This window comes from Lissotriton vulgaris, chromosome 2_1 (assembly GCF_964263255.1).
Source record: "Lissotriton vulgaris chromosome 2_1, aLisVul1.2, whole genome shotgun sequence".
NCBI classification, from domain to species: Eukaryota; Metazoa; Chordata; class Amphibia; order Caudata; family Salamandridae; genus Lissotriton; species Lissotriton vulgaris.
Window position 1 is genome coordinate 1,702,201,029 of NC_141687.1, and position 14,800 is coordinate 1,702,215,828.

General features: G+C 46.9%; 1 protein-coding gene and 1 pseudogene across 3 annotated transcripts in view; one reads left to right on the top strand and one right to left on the bottom strand.

Moving 5' to 3' along the window:
• The window catches only part of KDM1A (lysine demethylase 1A), a 1,339,130-nt gene that overhangs the window by 905,010 nt on the left and 419,320 nt on the right, over nt 1-14,800 (bottom strand). The window lies entirely within an intron of this gene.
• On the top strand, nt 287-7,249 carry LOC147733136 (uncharacterized; annotated as a pseudogene).

Genomic DNA, 14,800 nt, shown 5'->3' on the forward strand with positions numbered 1-14,800 from the left:
CGAGTCCAGAAACGGGAGGCAGTACCAGAACGTACAAAGCTGTTCTTCCCCGAAATCTCTAAAGGAAGAGGACTACAACTCCCATAATCCCTGGGCAAAGACTTTGTGAGAACTTTCTGATTACGTCTTCTGTATTAACTTCCAATGAACAGCCCCATTCTAATTAAGTCTTCTGTTAGAAGCCACAATAAATAGCAATCTGATTAAAAAGACCCTACCTAGTCCTGGTCTACTTCTCGCCCACTCCACACGTGGTGTCAGAAGTGGGATCACAGTTCGCCTCACAATGGAGAATTTAATACAGCAGCTAATCCGTGGGCAAGAGAAGCTGGAATGGGCAATGGAAAAGCTGATGACTTCTGCCCACCAGACCGGGAACTCTTGATTGACAGTCTGGCTAACCATGCAGATCAAATGCAAAAAGTAGCTGATGACAGACTGGAGTTAACCACACAACTGGGCCAAACGTATCTCTCCAGAAGTATGCGTCAGGAGAAGACTCCGACGCCTTCCTTCTTAACTTCGAAAGGGCGGCAAGGGCATCTGGGTGGCCTGAAGCTAAGTGGCCTTTCTTCCTAGCCCCACTTCTTACTGGAGAAGCACAAGCTGCCTACCAAGTAGCTAACCCTAATGGCAATACTTCATATACAGAAATAAAAGACTTGATATTAGACCACATGGGCTTAGATGCAGAGGCATATATGGTACGGTTGAGGAAGGAACGCGGCACCGCAACAGATAATCCCAAAACTCTGTATTTTAAGCTAAAGGCAGCAGCAGACAAATGGCTACGACCCCGTTCCCAAACAAAGAATGAAATCATGGATATGATTTATTTAGAACAGTTCTTAGAGGCCCTGCCATACCCCATTCAAAGATGGTTGAAACAACACAAGCACCTGAGTCCTGAACAGGCTGTAGAAATGGCTACTACATTTTATAGGGCACAACCTAGGGCCTTACCTTGGTGCTCTGACAAATCTACAAAACCAGTGAGTGGTCCGGTGACACCTGAAAAGAAACCACTGAAACCTCTGCTAGATGTAGTAAAGCCAAGAACACCCCGTTTAGAACCGCCTCCCCAACGCAATCCACAGTGCTTTGAATGCGGAGAATGGGTTCATATAGCACGTAACTGTCCCAGGAAGAAACCACCCGAAGAGCCGATGGATATCGGATGTATACCCCGTTCCATCCGATATTCTGCAGAACTCGAACCCAGTTTCCACGTAAGTGTCCATGTCAAGGGTGTGCAGGTGAGGGCCTTGCTAGACTCGGGGTGCAAACAGTCAGTCATTCTCCAGTCCATTGTAGTACCACTCCCTTAAGAGGGGGAAGACTCTGCACCAATTAGGTGTGTCCACGGGGTTGTGAAGGTTTATCCCGTCATCAAACTCCCTGTCACTCTTGCCCAAGGTCAGACTATAGATATCAGGCTCGGGGTTGTACCTAGCCTACCCGAACAAATGATAATAGGGCAAGACAATCCCTCATTTCTTAACATGCTAAGAAACAAACTACAGAACAATCCTTCCACAACCAGAGCTCGGCCTACTCTTCTAACCCAAGCTCCATGGGTCAGTGACCGAAGCTTTAGGTACGCACAGAAAAATGGCCCAACCTTACAATCAGCATGGACTCAAGCTCAACAAACATCCAATACCTACCTTTTCAAATAAAACATGAATTTTTATATCGCATAGGGAAACAGGGGGATACTCCCCAGTTGTTATTGCCCCAAGCATTTCGAGAACAGGTTCTTTTTTTTGCTCATTCGCATCTGCTCGCAGGCAAAGAGGGGCCCAAAAGACAATGCAGATGTTGTTGCAACATTTTTATTGGCCTGGCATGTTTTCCCAAGTCACTCAATTCTGCCAGGAATGCGAGGTCTGCCAAAAAAAGAATCCTTATAAACCACCAGCAGTCCTGTTACAACCATTACCGATTGTGGGTAATCCATTTGAAAGAATCGGTATGGATCTCATTGGTCCGTTACCTCGTACCAAGAAGGGCCCCCTCTACGCTTTAGTTGTGGTTGAGTATGCAACAAGGTATCCAGAAGCCTTTCCTCTACGCTCCTCAACAGCCCGAAACATTTCTGAGAAACTCTTGGAGCTCTTTTCACGGGTTGGTTTCCCTCGGGAAATACTGACTAATCAGGGCACTCCCTTTGTCTCTAAGTTGATGGGACAAATTTGTACATCTCTAGACATTTCCAACATCAAAACATCAGTATATCATCCTCAGACGGATGGACTCTGCGAGCGTTACAACGCCACTTTGAAATTGACATTGAAGAAACTCCTAACTGTCGAGGGCAAAGAATGGGATCAGCTACTTCCTCTAGCTTTGTATGTAATCCGGAGCCAGGTGCAAGCCAGCTTAGGATGCTCCCCATTTCAACTCCTCTACGGGAGGGAGCCCAGGAGTCTTTTGGAGATTACGAAAGAAGTGTGGGAACAGGAGAAAGAAGAAGATACTAAAAATGTTCTTGAGTATACCCAGAACCTCCACTCCCGGCTCCACAAACTAAGGGAATTCGCTGATTCCAACTTAGAGAAAGCTCAAACACAACAACAAACCCTATATGATAAGGGAAAGAAGTGGCGCCACCTCAATGTAGGAGATTGGGTGCTAGTCCTGTTACCATCCAACCTTGGGAAACCCCGGTCAGGGTGGCAGGGCCCATACAAAGTCACAGAGAAAGTGGGTCTAACTTCGTATAAGGTACAGATCAAACCTAGAAAGACCCAATTATATCATATAAACCTGTTTAAAAAGTGGCTAGGGACCCCCCCCCCTCAAAATGTACAACACGTAGGTACCTTGCCGCAGGGTGAAACCACCTGGAGGAGTTAGTTGTCAATCCAGATTTAACTGAAGAACAAGGCAGAACCCTTCAGGATACCCTGAACCCCTTTTCCCATCTTTTTTCTAACCTACCTGGAAAAACAAGGTTAGCTGAGCATACCATAGACACACAGGTTGGAAAAATAGTAAAACAGAAACCATACCGTATTCCAGCTGCGAGAAGGCAAGCCATTGAGGAAGAGGTTAAGAACATGCTAGACTTAGGTGTCATACAGCCCTCCAAAAGCGACTGGTCCTCTCCTATCGTGTTTGTGCCAAAACCAGATGGCTCCGTTCACTTTTGCATTGACTTCCGCGCAGTCAACTCTATTTCAAAGTGTGACTCATATCCCATCCCTAGAGTTGACGAGTTAATAAGAGAAATTAGGGGAGGCCCAATACATTACAACCCTTGACCTCACAAAAGGCTATTGGCAGGTACCCCTCAAACCAGAAGATCAGGAAAAGACTGCCTTTGTTACACCAACGGGCCTGTATGAGTTTACTGTCTTACACTTTGGATTGCACGGGGCACCTGCCACGTTCCAACGCCTTATGAACAATGTGTTACGTCAGCATCAGGAGTACTCCTCCGCATACCTTGATGACATCGTCATATTCAGCCCAGACTGGGAAACCCATTTACAGCATTGTACCCAGGTTCTTGGGTCCCTGCAAGCGGCAGGATTACATATAAATGCAAAAAAATCCAGAGCAGGCTTCAGGAAGGTAAAATATCTTGGGTTCCTTCTGGGAAACGGTATTATCGAACCACAATCTGAAAAGGTGAAGGCGATAGCAGAGGTCCCTTTCCCATCCACCAAGAAAGAGGTTAGGGCTTTCCTGGGGCTCCTGGGATAGTACAGAAGGTTCATTCCACAATATTCTGAACTGGCTGCTCCCCTGACTGACCTACTACAAAAAAATGTTAAAACTAAAGACTTCCAACACCCCCGCGAGGCCGCCACAACAGCATTCGTGAATCTGAAAAGGCCATAACTTCTGCCCCCATTTTGAGATCTCCTGATTTCTCAAAGCCCTTCCTATTACACACAGACGCTTCCGAACATGGGTTGGGGGCGGTGTTGTCCCAATTGACATCAGATGGCATTGAACATCCCGTCCTTTTCATCAGCAGAAAACTCTTTCCTCGGGAGCAGAAATATCCTGTCATAGAGAAGGAGTGCTTGGCCATTAAGTGGGCAGTTGAGAAATTACGATACTGTCTGGAGGGGACCCATTTCCTTCTTTACACTGACCATGCTCTCTTACAGTGGATGAGCCGCAACAAGGGCAACAATCCACGTATCTTGAGATGGTTCCTGTTCCTCCAACCCTTTTCCTTTGAGGTGGTCCATAGGAAGGGAATTGACAATGGAAACGCTGACTTTCTTTCCCGCCTACCTTTGTTCCCCGAACGTGAACAAACTGGGGTTGGGGTGTGTGAGGACACGGACTCTGTGTATGCCCACTCGGGGCACTTATCCCCTCATTACTCTCCTATTCTGTGTTCACAGAACGTTCAGGACGAATACGGCCCCTTTAATTCCTGTGCCTGGGCTGGTCAGCTGGTAGGATCACGTGGTTCTTGGATTCTGAAAAGGAGACGCCGAGGGAGACCGGCGTTCGTTTGGACCTGCAGGTGAGGAGCAGACGTTGGTAGCGACTTTTGAAGTCCTCCCCTGGAACAACGCGTCGGAGGAATCGGAACCAGCTGCTGCCGAGGAGTCTTCACTGCGGGACGGAAGAGCGGACGAACGAGGAGAAGGGCAGCCAGACCCTAGCTGGCAACACGCTGAAGCCCGCCACAGGCCAGGAGAAGGGTCGTGGCTCAACAAGGTACGGAGCAGACTCGGGTTATCACTGGGAGGGACCCGGGGTTCGGGGAAGGCTGGGAGCGGCAAGAGTGAGAAAGCCTAAAAGCCCGCTGATTTACCGCGCTACACATTGGTGATGGTGGTGACTTCACTTCACTTTCCCCGGCAACCCGCGACATAGGAAGGAAGGAGAAACCCCTTCCTGATATTTCTTTTTCTTCCCTTTTGGCCCGGTGCAACGAGAGCGAGTCCAGAAACAGGAGGCAGTTCCAGAACGTACAAAGCTGTTCTTCCCCGAAATCTCTAAAGGAAGAGGACTACAACTCCCATAATCCCTGGGCAAAGACTTTGTGAGAACTTTCTGATTACGTCTTCTGTATTAACTTCCAATGAACAGCCCCATTCTAATTACGTCTTCTGTTAGAAGCCACAATGAATAGCAATCCGATTAAAAAGACCCTACCTAGTCCTGGTCTACTTCTCGCCCACTCCACAGCCACATAAATGTTAAAAAGAGTGGGGCTCAGCGATGAGCCCTGAGGCACCCCGCATGGTAGCTCAAAAGACTTAGAGATCCTGCCATCCATTTCTACCGAAAATGATATATTTGTTAAAAAGGATGTCAGTAGTTTAATTGCAGTGTCTTGAGGGGGCCTGAGTGGGAGAAGAGACCGTGCTGGTGGGGCCCCCAGGCACCGCACAGAAGCCCGGAACGAGCGGCAATCAGGGCAATCCTAGAGGCAGAAAGGAGGTGCCAGACCCATTGGCAGCCGATGAAGCAGTGAACAAGGCTGGGCAACTCGCCACAGGATGCCGAAAAGGCCCGTAAACGATGCTGCATAGCAGAGGGACCTGCGGCAGGAACGACAGAACGGTGGAGGGGGCTCTTGACTGAGCGGGCTTTGTGGGGACATCATTGATGACCGCTTGGCATACGTGAGCAACGGGTACCACAGGTGGAGGGACATGAGTGGTATAAGTGCCCGCTCGAATAGAGGCCTCAAAAAGCCCATGCTGACTCTGGGCCCTGTGGAGACCTGGAAGTACACGGCCTGGTAGGCGTTGGCCTTAGGCCTAACCTGGTAGTCAGGGGACAGCGGGCACAAATGCCAGAGGCTGGGCAGCAGACCGAGTGAAGCTTGGATTGAGCACCCCCAGAACAACGCAATGCTTAAGGTGAGGAGCGCTGGCCAGGGGGTGACCAGGAGAAGACAGCGCAATTAGCCCAGATTAGTGGAGGATGACAGGAGGGTGCGAAGAAGGCAGCAGGCTCCAAAGTACTGGAACCCGACGTACATTAAGTTTGTCCCAGCTAGCCGTAGAGGGCCGCGCTGATGTACTGAGTGGCACACCAACGGACTGCTCGGGGAGCAGCCCATTGGGACACGAAGAGGCTGCAAAAGCAGTTGGAGAATCACCTGTGTTGACTGCCCACCTTAACGCTGCGAGAGCAGGGACCCATTGAGCGAGATGGGGAAAGTTCCCAATCGGAAGGGCTATAGCTCCCTCAACATGGGGGCATCGGAAAACAGATGGACGACGACAAAGGGTATGGAGCCGGGAAATGATGCTGCTGCCATGCGCCCTACATGGACAGAAACCATGCAGGCCATTAAAGCATCCAGAGAAGCATTGAAGACAAAATGGACGCGATAGGGACAGAACTAAGCCTACTGAAGGATGACAACCGCAAGCTTAAGGAGCGCGTGACAACCACCAACAAAACACTCCCTCGTCTCCCTGAGTCAGTAGTCACCCTACAAAAATCACTCAGTGCGGTGGAGGCCAAGATTACATTTCTCAAAGTACAAGCTGAGGACAGAGAGGGGAGATCTCGTTGAAATAATCTACGCATAGTAGGAGTACCTGAAAAAGCAGAAGGTACAGATATGGTACTATTCCTTGAGGAGTGGATTAAAACCAAAGAAGCCCCGGAGGGGCTCTCCCCTTTTTATGTGCTGGAAAGAGCTCACAAGGTCCCAGCCATACCGCCCAGACCTGGAGCCCCTCCTTGTCCTATGGTGGTGCAACTCCTTCATTTCAGGGATCGGCATCATGTGCTACACAAAGCCTGTCAAAGGCAGGCCCTGCAGATGGACAACAGTAAAATCATGATAGTCCCACACTTTACCAGGGAGGTGCAGCGTCAAAGAGCCTCATTTCTAGCCCTCAAAAATAAACTACAGCTGCTGCAGATTCCCTATGCAGTGCTATTACCAGCAACATAACGTGTGGCTGATAAAACAGGCGTGGAGTTTTTCACTACGTTGCAGAAAAAATGGGAGTGGCTGGACTCTCAACAAGGCCATGAAAGGCGTACTTCCTCACCTGATTTGACACAGCAGCCCACAGACAAGAGCAAGAGATCGGCTCTGTCGCCGTCCTCCAGGGAGGTCAGATCCAAAAGGCGCAAAGCACTGCAAGCAGTTGGGGAACTTAGCTGGGGTGGCTCCAGTCCTAGGTCGAGCAAGAGTGGGCTGGAAGTGTACTGGTCAGATGGGTTGCTGTCCGCCAGCGACAGCGAAGACTCCGACACAGATTTGCCGGTGGTCATACCCCAAACGGCAAATTATATTGCATGAGTTGGGCAAGCTGAGAAGGAGAAACTGGTCTGCATCACAACCCCAGATGGACCTGAGACTGATAAAATGGGCGCGGGGTCATAACCCCTACTGGCCTGACACAAGAAATGCAGCATATGAACCTGGGCCGACGATCCACTCTAGACTCTAGGGGATGTGGCCTGGTCTTGCTCCAGGGCCTGTAGGGTAAGCTGTATAGCTCCACAACCACCAGAGGACTTTTTCGTAACTTAGTTTGCGTTTGGAAGTGAACTAGTGTGCTTGTACCTGTCCTGGGAGGGGGAGTTGGAATTTTGTTTATTTCAGTGGTTGTTTCTAGGGGCAAGGCATGTCATACTTGAGAAAGCTACTGGGGAGGAGATGAGGTCAACACAATGGTACCTTTCCCCCCAATAGATCTTAAATGCATATCCTGGAATGTACGGGGGATGCACACTATGTTGCGGCGCCATAGAATACATGTGTACTTCGTGCAGAGAGAAGTGCAAATTGTGCTGCTGTAGCAGACACATGTAATGGCAAATGAAGGAGCTGTGCTCCCGCGCAGATGGAGGGGCCAGGTTTTCTATGCAAACTAAACGGCCTTTGCCAGGGGAGTACTAATTTGGATGAGGGTGGGAGTACCCTTTCAGTGCACGGGACAAATAATTGACCCCGAGGGGAGGTATGTCATATTGTTAGGTTGTTTGGACGGAAGAGATATAACCCTGGGTAGCCTTTATGACCCCAATTCAGAACAAACCTCGTTCTTGACTCAGGTCTCCAGAACGCTGGCCCCAGTGCTGACGGATCGATATTATTAGGGGGGACTTTAACTATATCACAGGTGTGGGATTAGATCGGTCCCACTCACCACTCCCTGACGCTCCCATACATAAGCTAGCAGAAGCACGACAACACTGGCAGCAGCAGTGGGGGTAAGTGGACACCTGGAGGGTGCAACACCCTGGGGACAGAGACTATTCCTTTTATCTGCACTACATGAGTGCCATGTCCGACTAGACTCCATACTGTGCTCCCCTGATATGTACGAATGTGCACAAATCAGTGACTACCTTGCCAGAACAATTTCGGACCATAACCCAGTATTATTGGGACTACTTTGGTCCTATGAGAGACCTAAAATTCTGACCTGGCGCCTGAGATCGGAAGCGTTGGAGGACCAGATCTTCCAAACGACAGTGGGTACCTCTATCGGACAATATTTTGTAGAGAACACTAATACGGCAACAAGTAAACTAATAGAGAGGAATGCCTTTAAGTCAGTTATACAAGGGTGCTGTATCACGGAGATGGTAGGAGTACGGAAGGAGCTTCTGCAGAACACACTGGTGGCTGAGCAGAAACTTCAAGACCTGGAGAAGGAGAGGCCTGGAGGAGCTCCTGACAGCTAAGGAAGCATGGGACAAATAAATGGAGAGGCTATGCTGCTTCGATTACAAAAATTACGTGGTTTGGGCTCAGTCTGAAAGAGACAAATCTGGAGCCTTGCTGGCCTGATTGGCTAATCCGGCTAGGAGAGGCTCTGCAATATTAGAGCAGAGAGGCCGGGGGGTGGGGAGGGACTCTCCACCTCACAACAGGATATTAATTACCGGTTTCTAGATTATTACACTGACTTGTATAAGAGCAGACTGTCCCCGACGAATGAGGAGCTTGAGGACTTTAATAAGCAACACAGAGCTACAGATAGTGTCAGAGGAAATAGCTGAGACCCTGGGAAGAGATATAGAGATGAGCGAGGTGAGGGGGGCCATCAAGAACATGGCCAGGAACAAGAAAACTGGGATGGAAGGACTTCCGGTAGAGTTCTACTTAACATATGTTGACCTACTAGATCCCAAACTGGTAGATCTATACAACCAGGCAAAACAGAAACCTACCTAGATCAACAAGAGAAGCGGTAATCATCCCGCTGCTAAAACCAGGGAAGCCAGCATGGTACAGGGCGGCATACAGGCCGCTCTCTATGCTTAAAGATTATAAAATTCTGATCCGAATACAGGCTACTCGCCCCCTCCTTTATTCCCACCAAAAACACGGTATTAAACATCAGACGGCTACTGCATGTACTGGAGGCCAATTCCTTCTGCAGTGATGAGGCGAGCATCTTTGCAGTAGATACTGAAAAGGCCTTTAATAGCCTTGAATGGACTTACCTTTTCCAAGTGATGGGGAGATTCGGATTCGGGCCTGAGTTCGCTAGGTGGACGGCACTCCTCTGTAAGGATTCTACCGCCCGGGTTAAGACGGGCAGACTGATTTACGAAACCTGCAGAATAGAACGGGGAACGCGACAGGGATGTCGGCTGTCACCCCTGATGTTCGCCCTGGCTATGGAGCCGCTGGAAGCCAGGGCTAGAACAGGCCAATACTTCCAAGGCCTAGAGGTGACCGGGCAAATGCTTCATATTGCATTGTATGCAAACGATTTACTGCTGTTTCTGGCAGATATGGGGGGGGGGAGGGGGGAGGGGGGGGTGAGCGCCGGGGGACTAAAGAGCTCCTTAACAGGCTATTGGCCTTAAAGTGAATTAGGCAAAGTCATGCCTCTTCCCTGCCAGGGTTACGCCTGCCTTGTTAGGGACTCATAAGAAGAGCTATAACCCTTTGGTTTAGCTTTGTGTGCTTGTATTCCGCTTATTTTTCTTGACAACGTAACATAAGGCATATCCCACTACCAAGAAATATAATTCTTTATTTTATTCACACTAATCAGATTGCCTGCACCACATTCTGTTCTGATGAAGACCCCACAGCAAGGGTACGACTAATCCCTGCGATATTTTGAGGGTCGAAACGTCAACAACAACCTATTTGATCATCAACTTCACGCCACTATCTTTACATTCATTGTATTCTGTGAAGTATGATATGTTTTGACTTCAGCTTCGAACCTATGGTCCTTTGTGTTTGTATATAACTCGCCAATACAGTTATGTTAACTGGCTGATTTTACTGTCACCAATTCCCTTCCATCACATTATCCTCACCTGATCACCTCCCCCTGACTCCCTGGGGCACTGTACAACCGTTTACTATTGTTGATCAGTTGTTTGTATATTCAGTATACCTTGTCCCATTGTGAATAAAACAATGTGGATGCATTCATTGTCTATGTAAATAATTGTTTGAATTGCTCACATTACATCACACTCACGCTGGGACCCCTTCCTCTCAGTACTTTCTTCCCTGCCAGGGCGGATAGGGTGGGTCCACAAGAGACGGAAGGTGTCCAGTGGGAGAACCGCTGTTTCACATACTGGGCACCCAGATATACCACACTCAAGGGGACTTATTGGAAGGTAACGTGGGGAGAGCGTTGAGGGGAGCCAAGAGTAGTTTTGACTACTGGGGGACCCTTCCTCTGTCGGAGGCAGGAAGGGTTGCCCACCTCAAGATGGTGACATTATTACAGCTTTTATATTATTTCGGAGCACTACCAGTTTGGATCCCGGCGCGAATGTTTAGCCAACTAAAAACACTGGTGACAACGTTCATATGGGGAACCAGAGTAGCGCTCACCACCCTTAGGAGGCCAAAAGCAGAAGGAGGACTGGCTGTGCCCGATTTTGAGTGCTATTACCTCGCAGCACAACTACAGTGGCTCACGAAGTGGGTGGCAGGCAGACTCAGAGGGACAGTCGGTCAGGGGGACGTGACCCCAAGCCAGCGGCTGCTCTCGCGAGTAATACGGAGACTCCCTTTTCAAGACCACAATATCTCCACTGAACTGAAAACAGCATACAAATGCTGGAATAGGAGCGTACGGGGATCTAAGACTAAATGCCCCTATGCCCCAGAGATCCTGTTGGTTATGTGCGAAGTGCTGCTTCATGGGGGTGACTGGCTCACACTGGAGGCCTGGTGAGAGCTAGGAATATCCTCAATGGGGGAACTACTTGGTGACCTGATCCCATTGAACAACTTTCGGGAGAGATATGACATACCTGAAGGGGATTTCTTGCTGCATACAACCCTCACCGCAGGGATACAGAAACACTGGTGGGAGGGACTCACAGAACCGCAGACTTTGGCAGGGTGTCAGTATATGGTAACAGCGGCTGGAATCTTTAAGGCGGTCACTTGCCTTTACAGGCGACTCACACATGAGGCACTCCCTCCTCTGAGTAAGTTGCATCAAAAATGTGGCGCTGACTTAGACGAACCTATAGCTGAGAAAGTGTGGGGGAGTTAGTGGAAAGGGCATGGGAGAGCACTAGAAAGGTTAGGTTTCAATTGGCATATGTCTATGTATTGCACAGAGCTTACCTCACTCCACACAAGATTAATAAATAGTTTAATATGCAAATAGCAGCTTGCCCACGCTGCAACATGGAAGGAGCAGAATTCTTGCACATGTTCTGGAGCTGCCCGAACCTGGAAGACTTTTGGGAGGAGGTAACCACACTCTTGGCACATGGCTCTGAACGAGAGATAGCAGTCGCACTGAGGTATTGCCTGCTACACTGATTCCCCCACACGTCTAAAAATAAAGTGACAAGTAGGTTCCAGAATCTGGGCCTGGTCTTAACTAAAAGGGACATTACTAGCCATTGGAAACGGAGAGCCAGCCCCAACATACTCAGGTGGAAAAAATAATTAATAAAATGGGCAGAATGCGAGGGGGCATTCAGGTTGCAAATAGCCAAAAAAACAGGGTGCAAAAAGACACAACGACAGCTAAAGTATGGGCAGCGTTAGTGAAATTGCTAAAGAACCCAGAGAACAAGAGGGGAGAGGACCCAGCAGGAGGGCTCCCTAATGGCAAAGGCTGAACCCCGCACTTTATAGACTCCACTGAATGACTAACAATGGAGCAAGTATGCAGTGGTAGTAACTCCTCAAAGGGTTAGGATACCAGCAATGACCCATAATAGGATCTAGAAGAGCAAAGAGTAGGGCATCCCCAGATCAGGTAGATAAGTGATTGACTGCACGTGACACCTGGGGGCCGGGGGAAACAGTTGGGGACAGTTTACAATGCTGAGCAGTGATTCAATGGACTAAAAGTAGAGACCTTGATGGACTGAATACGATGCAACCTGTAGTACCTTTACTTAGTGGATAGAGGGGTTAGGGGTCTTAGGCTACTGGCAAGAAGCTCAAGACTACCAAGATATGTAACTGCAGTATATTGAAGAGTACAATTGAATGTACGTAATTTACAATATTGATGTGCCTCATTGAAAGTCTGTTTAAAACTCACTGAAGTATGTCTTTAATTCCCGGATGGTGTTTGCAGCTGGGTAGCTGCTTTAGTATTATTTTCAATTTTCTCTGATTAAGACGTCCATTTTCTTCTTGGGATAGCCTTTCATACGGTTCGGTTGCACTTTCACGCATCTATGGTTTTTTCCGAACCAGTGGACTTCGGAAGATATGGTTCTGCTCTTAGTGTCCTACGTGTGTATTTGGTGCATCATGTCTTTGAAGAGGTTAGAACTTTGCTCTACTTCAGAGTGTACATTTGCATTTTTTGGATGCTTTTCGCTTGTGCATTCTTTCTTTAAATTAAGGAACAGTGCCTGCTATAGTAGTATTAGTAACCTCAAATATAGGTAATACCTACTCATGGTTAACGTTGTGGCAGCCGAAGTTTAGCAATTGATACAAACTTGTCCCAAAGTTATCTCCAGTATGGTGAATTCATCTATCCAGTTCTGTAAATTATTCTTTCCTTTTGAATGTTCTCATCAACATACCCTTTCTCCTGGAAGGATGTACTTATTTCTTTCACCGTTTCTTATCATTGCCTTTTCTTGTTTTCATTTATACCAAATGACAGACAGCCATTTTCTTATGACAATCACCTACAGTGTTGTGGTGGTACCTTGCCCCTTTTTGTTGGAGGCAGTATACTTTTTTACCAAATGTCTGGTTTTAGAGATGGTATACATGGTAATATATGAAGTATACATTTTAATATGTGCTGCTGTGCTCTTTACACTGTCCTGGATCATAGATGTTGTATGTACCTGTTGTTGGAAGGGCTTTATTTATATCTTGAACTGCACCTTATGTTTGCCGTCCCATTCCCCCCACCTGATTTCGACATCTTTTATGTGTTTCACATATGTATAATTATTTTTATTAAACAAGAAAAGAGGGAGAGAGGGTCTTTCTTTGAGTTTAGTTTGCCCTGGTATTTTGAGTTTATTGGGACCAAGATTATGTTCAGTCTCTCGAACTTTTATACTGAAAGGGGCCATTTATAAATATGTCCCTGCATTTTGGCAGTATTCATTGGTCAGCAGAATTCTGTGGACGGAGGGGCCAATAGGAATAACGGGTGATACGTTTCGGTATATGTTACAGGCATGTGTTCAGTGATGCATATCATTGTATCCTCCTGCCATTTATGTGGGCACTGGATGTTTGCAAGTTGTTTTTCTTCACAAGGCGTCAGCCCAAACGCATATGTTGTGCGTTTGCACGCTTTGTGAATAAACAACGATATATCCACCCCAGTGAGTGCTTATTCCTAGACTAAGGATAAACAAAGGGAAAGCAGCTTTGATATATGAACACGAAAATTAGGGCTTTTGCAGCACAAAACTCGTCCTTATTTAGTCTTAATTATATTTATCACTCTTCTCGGTATGATTAACCCCCCACTAAAAATAGAGACAACTCAACAATATTAATCAAAACAGAAATCCAGAAAGGTCAATCTTCTTGCTGTTCAGCAGTTTTGTACTCATATATAGAAAAATGTAAAAACTCCCAGCACACAATTTTCCGACACATGTTTAGTCTTTTTATAAGACTTTTTCAAGGCTGGAATGTCAAACAATAATACAATAAATATGCTATATACAATACATACATTTACATAAGACAACATATACACTGTACAAATCACTAACATGTATACAAGCTACATTCACAAACATAAAAACTCATCCATAGTACATGTATTTCTATTATAAACTTATCAAGATAGCATGTATACATAAGATGTAAGTGTTCACCACATACATCCCATGTTAATACAGAAATAAGACAACAGACCCAAATCACCAGAATAGAATAGAAGAACAAGTTATAGGACATTCACAAATGAAGTCTATACTTGCCAATAAGAAAGTGATAGGTTATGGAGATATAATAAACCTGATAACACAGTTAAACACAGTGAGTGTGCCATAAGCCCATGCCTAAATCTACTAAGTGAAAAAAGGAGAAAGAACCCACCATGAACATTAAATTCAAAAGCCTGGATAGTAAATGGACCAAAATTAGTTCTACGTAATAATGTGAAATGCCGGAATCACCCGTCTGCCGATACACGTTTCCAAACCAGTTCTAGGAAACACAGAATTAAATGGAGCATTATCACAACGCGGACGCTTCCCTTTAAGGGAACACTACTACCTGTATATTTTTTAAGTCATATTATTTAAGTGAGTTCCAGCACTTCATTTTCTCTGCATGCGTGGTCTGAGTAAGGAGACTTACCAGAGATATATTAGTTAAATTAGATAAAGGGATCCAGACAAAACAAATTCTAGCCAAAGAAGATAAACCACAAGGCCTTAAACAACTGTT